The sequence below is a fragment of the Rattus norvegicus genome, chromosome 18, assembly GCF_021556685.1.
Source record: "Rattus norvegicus strain SHRSP/BbbUtx chromosome 18, alternate assembly SHRSP_T2T, whole genome shotgun sequence".
In the NCBI taxonomy this organism is placed as follows: Eukaryota; Metazoa; Chordata; class Mammalia; order Rodentia; family Muridae; genus Rattus; species Rattus norvegicus.
The window spans coordinates 49,459,818-49,473,076 of NC_141551.1; the positions used below are offsets into that span (position 1 = coordinate 49,459,818).

At 44.3% G+C, this 13,259-nt stretch overlaps 1 protein-coding gene and 1 long non-coding RNA gene across 2 annotated transcripts in view; one reads left to right on the plus strand and one right to left on the minus strand.

Moving 5' to 3' along the window:
- LOC147999791 (uncharacterized) overlaps positions 1-13,259 on the plus strand; it is a 266,689-nt gene that overhangs the window by 43,550 nt on the left and 209,880 nt on the right. The window lies entirely within an intron of this gene.
- LOC147999792 (uncharacterized) lies at positions 5,945-12,904 on the minus strand. Its single transcript, XR_015642540.1, has 2 exons — positions 12,371-12,904; positions 5,945-7,543 (listed from the first exon to the last, which is right to left on the minus strand). It is a non-coding gene; the product is annotated as an uncharacterized LOC147999792 (long non-coding RNA).

The window sequence follows — 13,259 nt, forward strand, 5'->3', positions numbered from 1 at the left end:
GCAGGTGATGATGGGATTTCATTTTCCACCACTGGGCTTGTTCTGCTATAAGCTCCATGCGAGTAGCTATTCAAGTCACCCCACACCATGACCCACAGCAGAAAGGGAAACCATTTCTACTCTCTGACACCGGACTTCATGATGTTGGATTTTATTGCCTAGCTGTGACTCAGCTCCTTCAGGAAGCATCAGCCATGACGCTTTGGCTCTTCCCATACATCTAAATCAGAGTGTTTTCTAACACTCAGGAGAAGCATCTTTCCTTCCTTCAAACGCTGGCCTTGCCTACTGCATTTACTCCATCACACAGGAAGCGGAAGCATGTGGAGTCATTGTAGAAGACTGGTTGGGTACGTGTGGCAACTCCTCATGCAGCAGGCTGAGGCACATAGTTTACAGTGAAGTAGCCCAGGCACTGCATTTCCTGGTCCTGTCAGATCCCTCTCAGATTAGTGTGTGTTTCCTGTACTAGGTCACCACAGCTGCGTGGGCAGGAAAACTATTCAGTGGGTGAAGAACCAAAGGCTTTACAGACCAGACTCACAAGTCTATTAAAAACCATGGATTTTAGGGGTACACTAAAAACTTCAGTGAAGCCCTTCTCCCATAACCAAGACCACGTTCTTTGTCCATGGATACCTTTGAAGAGTCTGCTTTCCTGATGGAGAGAGGGGTTTATTGACACCAAGAGTCAGTGTTCTCAAAGTGAAAAGTGCAAGGTATTTTATCTACAGAGTTTGTTAGGAACAGAGTACAGGGCTAAGCAGAGGAAAGTCTGATCCTGTGCATCTTAAGGACAGTGGTGACCTCATGCTCTGTAGCCTGGCGTGGGAAGACTTTGCAATCTGCTCCCATCTTCCTCATTTGTCTCCTCAGCTATTTTCGCATTTGGAAATTCCCCAGAGAACAAAGTTCTGCTGTATAGAGAGGGTGGTTTGGTTTCCTAACTTCTTACTTATCTGCATCTTAGCAGTCAAGTCGTAAGAGTGGATGACATAATTCAAGTCACGGGAATGATGGCATAATTTAACAAAAACAATACAAAACAAAAGTGAATTCCTTGGTACCCATTGCTTCTGATACTGTTTATCAGGAGCTTGAATTCCACGTTAGGTTGCTGTGTTGTATTTGATCAGTGACTTACAGTTTTAGAATAAATCTGTCAAAGTAAAAACTGGTGAATGAGTGGATTGCTAAGGAGATCACTCAGGCAGCAGAACGGTTGTGTTTTCCTACCCCACCTCCCAAGTCGTAGGGACTGCACCCGGAGACCTGTGTATGCTGGGCAGGCACTCTGCTCACCGGTTTTGTTTTGAGACAGGAGCTGGCTGTGTTGGTCTGAGTAGCTTTAAACTTAGTGTTAGTGCTGGCTGCTCACACCTGCGGTCCTCCTGCTTCAGTCTTCAGGATTACAAGCACATTCTCAGGCCAGGCTTGCTTTGGCATCCCAATGACTTGGATCCGGTATATATCATTAGTGTGGTTAGTTGTGTATATTGCTTTTTGCCTGTTTTGCTTAAGAATTCCATTTTAAGAGCTAGCCCACATGTACTCTCACTTTCTAGCATTGTATACATATCTAGAAATATGTATTAAGTAAAATGTCTAGACATAGGGTGAAATGAGATATTGGGGACTGTGGGTTAGCACAGCAGACATATCCTATGTGATCGGAACCCAGTGTAGCTATTGGTCTCTAAATAGAACCATTTGGATTATAAATATGAGTGTTTTACCTGCAAATATTACACCACATGCATGGCTGGTGCCTTTAAAGGTTGGAAGAGGACACTGGATTCCTTGGAACTGAAGTTATAGATAGTTGTGAACTGCATAGGGGCTCTAAGAATTGAACCTGGGTCCCCTGGAGTGCTCTTACCTGTAGAGCCAGCTTGACGTTAACACTTGGAGCCTTGGTTTCTACATTCAGAAACCCGGGGTTGTTTTCACATGGATGCTCTGAGGACTGGCCCTTAAGTGCTGTTACTAACCTTAATTCACCATGTACATCATAGACAAGGGTCAGATATAGCTGAGGTCTGATCAACAACCAACAGTAGCACTTCATACTTTTTATAGGTGTCTCTTTCAGACTCCCTGTATCCCCGACAGAATACTATTTACAAAAGGATCGTTTCAGCTCTCTAAACTTATCATCGGTTATGAAGTATACTTTTCTGGTTGGTAGAGTTCCCAAGTTCAGACTCACCCTGTCATAAGCAGATCCACAAAGGAAGAAACTTACAGTGTTTGAGCTGTAGATAAGAATGGGCAAGCGTGACATAAAAAACAAGTACAACCTGGAGAACCCCGAAGTCTCAGTTGGGTTAGTTTTCCACATCAGCTCTTCCATTATTGGTGGTTTCATGTTCCCAAGAGAGGGAAAGATGCTATCCAGGGACCTCATGACTTCTGATCCTCTGCTCTGCCTTCTCCACTGATCTGTTTGTGGCTGGCTTAGCAAATCCCTTTATACTCTCTACTTTCTGCAACAAAATGTCTTCTCAGGAGGAATCTGGTTGTTTCCATAAAAGCAAAATCCCAAGAAATGAACCAAAATTTAGCCATTAGCTAGGAGGTTGAGATAAGTGTGTGACTTTTATATTAATATACTTATATGGACTAGATTGCCAAAGTAGAGAAGGTGGGTGAGACCATGTGCGAAAATAATCCATTTCAGAATACACACATATGTACATATGTGTATGTACACATGAAGTTCTAGTTCAGAGTGACTATATTTTTTATAACTGTACTTAATTTTTAGCATTTTGAACATGGGTTAAAATATAAACATATATACATGTTTGTATGTATGTATATATTATCATGATCAATAATTATTTCAATGATCAAATGAGCCATAGTATCAAACACTGTGGGCACTGGTTGTCTAGTCCTTGGCACCTGCCACTATTTGGTGTAGCTCTCACTTGCTACACTGCTCTGCTTCGAACTTTCTGATGTGGGGACTCTGGTTCCAAACTCAGTCCTAACCAAGTGTATTCTCTCTAAGCGAGGTCGGCTTTGCAATTGGTTCTGAGCTAGAGTCTGAGGCTTTAGCTTTTGGAATTTAACAATTCCATCACACCTCAATCAAAGTTCTAACAGGGGTTTAGTTACATTTTGTCCATCATGTCCAGGAAGTTAAAATACATCACATACATAATAATTCCAGAAAGAGAACAGTTGTGTTTCCACTAGAACAAACTCTTCTGCATTATTCTTCTATCTCGTTTTGTAGTCAATGAATATGTTCCTTCTGATTACTCTCCTCTAATTCTTACCTATGATTACCTCGTTGTTCTTCCAACCAAATTTAGTTTTAATCTTGTTGAGCTCCAAAACAAATGTCTCCTGAGACTCTCACTATGTGCAGATTGGTGCTATGGCTGTTCAGACTTTAGAAAATATTCTCCACAATTCCCTTCTACCCCTGATCAAAGGGTTACTCTTTCTCATCCATCTATCGCACTGTACAGTTTTGGCACTTATGCAGCTACAACAGTTGGACACATTTGAAAGGAAACACATAAATTCAATGCTTTATCACCAGTTCATTCTTCTGTTAACCAACCAATCTGTAGTTTAATTTTTTTAAGATTTATTTATTTATTTGATTTGTTTGAGTACACTGTTGGTATCCTCAGACACACCAGAAGAGGGCATCAGATCCCATTACAGATGGTTGTGAGCCACCATATGGTTGCTGGGGATTAAACTCAGGACCTCTGGAAGAACAGTCAGTGCTCTTAACTGCTGAGCCATCTCTCCAGCCCCTGTGACTTATTTTTAAAAATGCATTTCAAGGCACAGTACAGATAACAGTGTGACTCTCTCCCAAAGCACCAGCACTCATATCATTTACCAGAATTTAGTATTTTTTATAACTTTTATTCCTTGAATTAAGAAATAGATGCAGAGGCTGGGGAAATGGCTCACTTGGTAGACTGCCTTCTAAATAGCACAAGGACCTGAGATTGAATTCCCAGAACCTACATAAAAAGCCAATACTCTACAGTGGAGACAGGAGGATCCCCGGGACTTCTTGCTCTGCCAGCTCTGCTGAGTCAACACGCTCCACACTCATAGGCTACCATGCACCGACAAGTAAGGAGGCAGGCAATCAAGGAAGACACCCCACCCTCACCTCTGACCTCCACACACATGCATGTGCACCCACTCAGCACACGCCACACCAAGAGGTGCATACAGCTAACAGGGAACTAACCTGCCTCCTGTCTTCCCAGGGCAGATACACTGCGTGTGATAAAAATAAGTGGAAGTTGTCACTGGATTTTAACAGGTGAGATAATTCAATATTAGAATGCATGCCTTTGCTCACCAAGGTGCAAAGGAAAAATCAAGGTGTCACTTCTAGAAAACAGAAGTTTTGCTCCTCAGAGAGGACATATTGTAGAGTAAATGTGTTATAAGATTTTTTTTTTTGTGAGGGGGATATTTGATTAAGAAAAAGGTGACTTAGACATATATGATGTGATAATCTTGACTGTCCATTGAGTTGAATTAAGACATACTTAGGTAGGTGCTGAAGAAAAGACTCAGTGGTTAGGTGTTGTTGTAAAAATATAAAAATAAAAAAGTTAGGTTGTCTTTTATCCTGCTAGGTCTGCACCTCAGTGCCCCAAGATATCTGCTAGCTATCTTGGCAGAAACACATCCCGACTCCTCAGCGGCCCAGTGTCTCCTGCCACCGCACACTTTCCTACACTCAAACCATCACATAAAAGAACACACAATACAATAATCTTTGACCCAATTGATAAGATATAATTGCCCACCTAAACATACAAAGCCCAGTACCATCCATCCCTTAAGAACATTCGTAACAACCTGTAAAGGTACAGCGTGGAATCTTAACGTCACCCGCCACATTGTCCTGCCACGGCTTCTCTCCTTCTCTCTCCCGTCTCTTCCTCCTTTCCCTTCAAACTTCTTTCCCGCCCATCCTTCCTTCTCCTCCAATGACAGGCCTCCTTCTATCCTGTACCTGCCCCTCACCTGTACTTTACAAATTCAATGGGGAGAAGGGTCTGGTGAAGTCACCTGAGTCCTGAGTACGTGACTAGGCAGCTGTCCTTGGGGCAGTGGAATTAGCATCAAAATACAGATAAGTTCAGGGCAAACCACAACAGTTAGGGTTGCTTGCTGTTCTTGCACGGGATATCAGTTCGATTTCCAACACCCGTAATGGGTGACTCACAACTGCCTGTAGCTCCAGCTGCAGCTCCGGGGATGTGGCCCTTTAGGACCTGTGTGCCCCTCAGAGATATGGATACACACATGTGGTTTACAAACAGGAATTCTCGGATGTTTAACAGAGCATACCTCAGTGTGTCTGTGAGAGTGTCCTCAGAGATAATGTGACTGTGAGCTGATGTAGTGAATTCACTTGTCCTTTGGTGGATCTATAATATGATGGTATTAGTGGGAAGTGGAGAAAGGTGGAGGTGGGGCCTAGTGGGAAGGAATAGGTCATTGGGGTGGGGGGGTGCCACCCCTGGCCTCTTCTTGCATTGCCTGTCTCTCTAATTCTAGGCCAGCACACAGGGAAGGCTTCACATGCACACGCTGCCGGGAGGTCCCATCTAAGCACGTGAGGCCAAGTAACCCAAGGACTGGAGCCTGTGAAACCGTGAGCCCAGATACGTCTCCCTTTCCACTTAAATTATTTATATCAGACATTTAGTCACAATGACAAGAACCCACCACACAGGAAGAGCCCAGGGAATCCACTCTCTGTTTCTTGACTCAGAAAGAGAATCATAAACAAGAAGAAAGACTGCCACTTCATGAATCACATTGAAAAACGTGTTCTCCTGGTTTGGGTCATTTGTTGGAGCTGAAAGATCCCACGCAGAGAGACCCTTACTCAAGTCTTGGGAAATCGCGGACCCCAGACACAGAGAGACCATTTTGGATGTAATAAGCAAAGGCGAGGTTTATTACGGAGACCTATTACAGAGATCTCCGGGCCGACACGTATCCCGCGCAGGAGACAGAGGTGTCGGCCCCGAGAGGCTGGGAAAAAAAGTATTTAAAGGCAGAGGCTGTGAGCACCAGGGGATGGGGGATGTCAAAGGGGAATGCACCACAAGTTACAGGATTGTTTTATGGCTCCAGGAGATAAGGGGACGCCAGAAGGTTTTATGGCCCCCTGGTTCCTGGAACAGAGCTACTAAATCAGGAGAAGGGTAGGGTCTTCAGGTCCTCATTATTTTTAAACGTTTGTCAAAACTGATGGAGCATTTGTATTTGAAACACCTCTGGTTAGGCTTGGGCTGTCCGGTTTCTTGGAATGCTCTCTGTAGGACACAATGGCTGAAAAGCACAAGTAGGGGCTTATCAGGGTCTGGAGGACATCTGGTTAAAGTATGACTCTGAGTAAGCTGGGGGGATGTCTTTGGATGGTTTATGGCTCAGTCCTCGATAGCCTGAGCTGGTTCTTGCATTCCTTTTCTTTATCTTTATGGCCTGCTATTCCTGGCGGCAGGGCTTAGCCCTGAGTTTGTGGCTTTTGGGGCTAACTCTTTTAATTTTATATTTTTAAACCTAGAATTCGTATAATTTTCTTTTCATTCCCGTCTTCTCCTACTAAATAATTCTAATCTTAGAATTTTGATATCAAGTCTCGTATTTGGTCTCACCAGTTGTCCTAACTGACTGGTACTGTTGTCTCACAACATCAACCGCACAGCACCCACTCGATTTTTAACAAAAGTAATTAACCTGTTTGTCACGCAGGAGCCAAAAACTAAAACCAAGAAAATTATTAATAATGGCCCAGCTGTAGCAGAGAGTAGGGTAGTCATCTAGGGAGATCTACTAAACTAGCTCTCGAACCATCTCTGATGTGTTTTTCTGTCTGTCTTTTGTCTAACCTTTCTCTAAGTTTATTTATGGAGTCTTTAATTACTCCTGAATGGTCTGTATAGAAGCAACATTCTTTTAGTGTAGCACACAGACTCCTTCTTTAAGGAATATCAGGTCTAATCTTTTCTTATTTTGAAGGACTACCTCTGAGAGGGAGGTTAGGTATTCTTGGAGGTCAGCTAAAAAGTCTTTAGCATCAGGATTTTATCTGGACACTATCTAAACCTATATATCAAGGTCATGACTGTCTTTCAGAACTTCTAAACTTATATAGGTTGTGATCCCTGAGGCACAGTCCCAAGAAGTGTTAGGAGTATTAACATATGTAATGTTACATCATTTGTAATAGAAATCAAGCCTATCCCCACACCTATCTCGATGGAACCCAGGACAAACATGACTGAATTTCCCTCTAGGTCCCAGCTCTCAGCCCTAACAGCTAGTACACGGCTGGTGAGGGCTGAGAATTGACGGCTGTCAGGGTGGTCAGCAGCACCAGGTATGGTCCTTTCCAGCGAGGCTCGAGTATCTGGGCTCAGTGTAGCTGTTTCCGACCTGGAACTGATGGGATGTCTCAGGGGTCTCCGGGGCATAGGCTGCTGTCAGCTGTGAGCAGATTTCTTTCTGTATCACCTGTAGGTCTTTTAGCCTGGCACACAAATCATTATTACTATGGCACTATGACAAGTTGGTTCAGTAACATCATCTAATACAGTCAGGGGAGCTGAGGCCCCATATAAGATCTCAAAGGGGGTAAGGCTGAATCTGGAAGGGGTGTTTCTTGCTCTGAAGAGAGCAAGAGGGAAGGAGTGTCACCCAGTCTGTGCCAGTCTCCATGGTCAATTTGTTTAGGGTCTCTTTTAGAGTTCTATTTATTTACTCTACCTGTCCTGAACTTTGAGGTCTGTAAATATAATGTAATTTCTAATCGACCTCTAAATACTTGGCCACACCCTGGCTTACCTTGGCAATGAAAGTAGGACCGTTGTCTGACCAGATTACCTTGGGCATTCCAGACCTGGGGAAGATTTCTTTTAGTATCTTCTTGATGATTGTAGAGGCCGTCTCTCGTTTGGTGAGGAAAGCTTCTATCTATTCCTGAAAAAGTATCTACAAGCACGAGGAGATACTTGTGATTATATTTTTCTGGTTTTATCTCAGTGAAGTTCACTTCGACTTTTCGTTAAACTCTCTAGGTCTCTTTGTCCTGTTTGTTTGTTAAGCATTTATTTATTGACGTATTTTATACTTTTTTATTGTCTCTCTTGGCTAAAATCTTAAAGTCTATTATATATATTTTAACTATTTGGACAAACTTATCTCTTAAATGAGTCTATTTTTTTATTTGGCAAAGTGAGTCTTTTGTTTGTTCTCTGGGGGGGGGTACAGCTTTCTCCCCAAGTGTGTCATTGTCTTTTTATCTTTTAAACAACTTGGGCCTTTTCTTCTGTTGTACATTCTAAGTGAGGCCATCCCTTAGTCTAATCCCAGTTCTCAGTGGCTGTTTCTTGTAGGCCTGTAACCAGGATAGGCTCCTGTATAGCCATTTCTCGAGCCACTTTATCTGCTTTGTTACTGTCCCATGTCACTGAATCTCTTTCCTCCTGATATCTTGAGCAATGAATAGTACTCACAGTTGTTGGCTTCATCAGGGCATCTAAGAGATGGCAAAGACATCTGTGGCGCTAATGTGCTGGGGGGATAGAGGTTCAGCCATCCCAGATGACATTGTTTTGTCCACCATGGCAGCACCCACTTATCTCTGACCTTTATTCATGAAGAGAACTGTTCCCGTCTGTGGACAAGGTCCTCGGCTTTCAGTAGGGGTCAATCAGCCAGTCGCACAGGTCTTTCCTCCACCCATGTGCTTCTGTCAGTGTTTGACACTCGTGCTGTGGTGGCTCCAGGTCCGGATTGGGCAGCAAGGTGACCAGATTGTCCCCAACCGGTGGAGAATCTAGTCCAGGGCTGTTGACCAGTGGTCCCATCTTTTGGGACACTCTATCAGCCACTCTATCACAGTTTAAGTCCTGGATTGGGTGATAATTGTTAGTGCCCGGCTGGCAGGAGTGATGTGTTCCAAGCAGAAAAGCACTAAGCCATTCATCTCCCAGCATCAGTTACTGGTGTACTGAGACAGGTCTTAAGCTCCACATACACAGTCTATAGATATGTATACACATGGCCTCATCTAGCCATTTCAGCCCACGCAAGCCAATTTGGAGAGCAATTTTCTCATGAGCAAGGGATAGGGGCAGTCAGGGATGACCATGAATTAGTGGGTGGGTTACCCGGCCCACGCCAAGGTCTACTGTTCTTCGGGCAGTCCATAAGTATTGTTCGTTGCCAGTAGCTCCTTGCACTCAAGGTCTTTGGATATTGGCCCACTGGGGGGCATAGGAGCACAGAGCATTGGGTCCCTGTCCAGCACTCTAGGACCAAGAAGCTTTCTAGTGGCCCCTCTTGTTCTTTCTTGGGCAGTCCCTGACCCAGTGTCCTTTTTCTTTGTATTAGGCACACTGATCTTTAGCCAGGAATTCTCTTCTGTTGCCAGGTACTATCTTCCTAGGTTCCCTAACTACTGTGGCCAGTATATGTTTCTCTCTTGTCTTTTATCTCTCTTTGGCTCTCTAACTTCCTCTTCTTTTTGTCTCTTTTCTTCTCTAGTTTTCTGTTCTTTTTATCTCTTTCTTTTTTAACCTTATTTTCTCTGTAACTTATATTAACTCTCAGCAACTTAACTTAACCCTTTAAATTTCTGTAACATTCTCTTTATCCTTTTCATCTTAGCCAGATTGGTGGGGCATTTTCTAGCCCCTCAGAGACCCACCCTTGGAGCCTGGCAGCAGACCTGGCACTCCCTACCTTTAGGCGTTTGAAGAGAGCAGGCAGAAGTGAGGGCCTTCCATCGTGTCTGGAACATTTTTTCTGGCCTCTAGTAGGATTCCGTCTTTCCTCGGTGGTAAAGAAGACCTGTAACAGCTACTAACAAGCATCTTAAATGGGATGGTGAGAAAACAAGGGAATCTCGAGAATAGAGGTCCACTGAAGAGGGCAAATAGCATTTAGTCACACAGCTAAGCCAGGAGGCTTTCTTGGGACAAAAAAACTTTGTGTCTGTGAAACAGAAAAATGAGCAGAGGGGCAGTCTATCTGTTACCGGTTGTCTCTCTGGACTTAGATTTTCCCTTAAGGAGTACCTTTTTTTAGTGCCAGCTCAGTGGCTTTATCGCTCAAGAGACCCATCCTCTAAATGGCACTAGGCTTCCAGTAACAACTAATAACAAAAGGGTGGAGAGACGATTAGAACCTGGGTGTTAGATACTAAGCAGCTGACAAAAGAATTGTAACCAGTTTACCTGGGGCTTTCAGGACCTCAGTAGCAGCCCTTTACCAAACTTTCTCAGTGGGCTAAAGGCCCATGGAAAAGAAAACATTAATCCTGACCTTGGCCACAGCCAAAGCCTGAATTTTAAATTTTGATTGGCTAAACAAAACAAAGTTCTTTACAGTTTGTTGTAGATTTTTTTAAACTATTTTAGGGGCTTCTCTGCCCCCCAACCTGGGACATTTCGACCACAGGGGCAGGAACTGGCTGCTGTGGGGATAGGATCAAAGGCATTCTCCATGCTAATGATGACCAGTGAGAAAAGTAATTTAATGCTGGAGACTGACTCCTCTCTTGGAATAGGGCCAGCAGATAAGGCAGGCTCCTTAAAGAACTTCTCCTAATGATCACTCTCTTTCTGTGAGCAAGAGTTGAAGGTCTGGTCACTAAAAGCAGAAAATTTCTTTCTTGTTCTTGTTTTTCTTAGAGTCCTCCCCCACCTCACTTTCAGCCTTTTTAGATCATTCTTCCTGTAGCATTTTTAACACAGCCTGTCCCTTTTTTTATAGCCTGTTGACAGCATTTCTGATCTTTTAGGCAGCTGCGCACTAAGTGCCATACCGGCTGAAACTCCGCCTTTAAGATTCCTTGTTCCCAGGCAAAATTTAAATCTTTTTCTAGCTTATCTCAGCTGTCCATCGTGAGATTCCCAGAGATCGCGAACCAAGGTGTAGTAATTCACTAAGAAATCTCTCTATAGTGTTTCTTTTTATCCTAAACCTTTTTCTTTTAAACAGCTCCTGAAGAGCCAGAAAAATTGGGTGAGACTTGAGAAGTCCCCATGCTCGCTGCAGCAGCTCCACAGCTAGTTTCGCTCCCCCCTACTGTGTGTTGGGAGCACAAGCACAGATAAAACACTATGTTTTAAAAACTTAACGTTGGCTATCAACCAACACACCGCCACTAGAGCGTGGTCTATAAAATTAAGTTTCTTACTCACTTTATTTGTTTTATACCGGAGGCCTAATCTGGGGAACTTTTTTTTTTTTTTATGAGAGGTTTTGTCCTCAAGGTTTTTGTTAATGTCTGTTTACACAACTGTTAACAGCAGCTAGGCTGATCAAGGGGAGTAAAGGGAGGGGCCGCTCTCCTTGGGCAGGAGGCTTAAGAGAGAAAGACAAAACTCCCTGGCAGAAAACAATTTTTCTCAAGCAAATTATTTTTAACTCTTAACTTAAGCACCAAGAGGACCAAGTAAAACTCTTTGACGAACAAAGCAAACAGTTTCATGATTTCAAACACAGTCATCAGTCCAAGATTTTAAACACAGTCGTCAGTCCAAATTCAAACACAGTCGTCAGTCCAAAATTCAAAAACGAAACAAAAGCCAAAAAGACACTCGACAATACCACAGAAAACAAGCCAGACAAACAATATCAAGACAAAGCATCTTATAACCAACTTTCACAGATGCCTGGTACCTTCAGTACGTGGCCCAAACTGCAGCTTAACCTTAGCTGCTTTTGGGATGAGATGGACCATCTGATTCCACCTCCCAACAGGATTCCAGAGTGTCCTCTTGTCCTAACGACTAAGCACACTTGTCCGTGCCTATATTTAAATAGGCAGCTGAACTCGACCTCTGACGGAGTGGGATTCCTCGTCCACTCCCGCCTAGGTAAAAGGAGCATTCCATCTCCTTTGTTCCAGAAAACCAGAGTCAGGTCCTCCTGACTGTCCATAGCCGGGCTCTCCCGACTGTTCTCCGCCCGTGGAACGTCTTCCAGGGGCTGCAGCCTTGCGGGCCCGGGGCGTCCCCCCTTCCGCAGCCAGGGGGTCCTCACGGACCACAAAGGCAGCTGCACTGAGTGGGGATACACATCCACTCTCCTACAGGGCAGGAATACACATCCACCCTCCTAGCACAGGGCAGGAATACACATCCACCCTCTTAGCACAAGGCAGGAACACACATCTGCCCTCTTACCACAGGGCAGGAATACCCATCTGCCCTCTTAACACTGACCAGTACTAAGACACACATATATACACACACGGTGGAACCAAAACACGGTGGAACAAGACAGACACAGACTGACGAATGCGGCGCCGCTCACACAGAAACACTCAGACAAACATCCAACTCACCTCCAAGGGGTCTTCGGAGTCTGGGGTAGTCGCGCAGATCCCGGACGAGCCCCCATAAATATGAAAGATCCCACGCAGAGAGACCCTTACTCAAGTCTTGGGAAATCGCGGACCCCAGACACAGAGAGACCATTTTGGATGTAATAAGCAAAGGCGAGGTTTATTACGGAGACCTATTACAGAGATCTCCGGGCCGACACGTATCCCGCGCAGGAGACAGAGGTGTCGGCCCCGAGAGGCTGGGAAAAAAAGTATTTAAAGGCAGAGGCTGTGAGCACCAGGGGATGGGGGATGTCAAAGGGGAATGCACCACAAGTTACAGGATTGTTTTATGGCTCCAGGAGATAAGGGGACGCCAGAAGGTTTTATGGCCCCCTGGTTCCTGGAACAGAGCTACTAAATCAGGAGAAGGGTAGGGTCTTCAGGTCCTCATTATTTTTAAACGTTTGTCAAAACTGATGGAGCATTTGTATTTGAAACACCTCTGGTTAGGCTTGGGCTGTCCGGTTTCTTGGAATGCTCTCTGTAGGACACAATGGCTGAAAAGCACAAGTAGGGGCTTATCAGGGTCTGGAGGACATCTGGTTAAAGTATGACTCTGAGTAAGCTGGGGGGATGTCTTTGGATGGTTTATGGCTCAGTCCTCGATAGCCTGAGCTGGTTCTTGCATTCCTTTTCTTTATCTTTATGGCCTGCTATTCCTGGCGGCAGGGCTTAGCCCTGAGTTTGTGGCTTTTGGGGCTAACTCTTTTAATTTTATATTTTTAAACCTAGAATTCGTATAATTTTCTTTTCAGAGCAACCCAAAGAGGTCCCATCACAAAAAGACACAGCCACAGTTCTCACACTGTAGCATTTCTTTCTGCCCCATCACGAATGCTGGGGGATC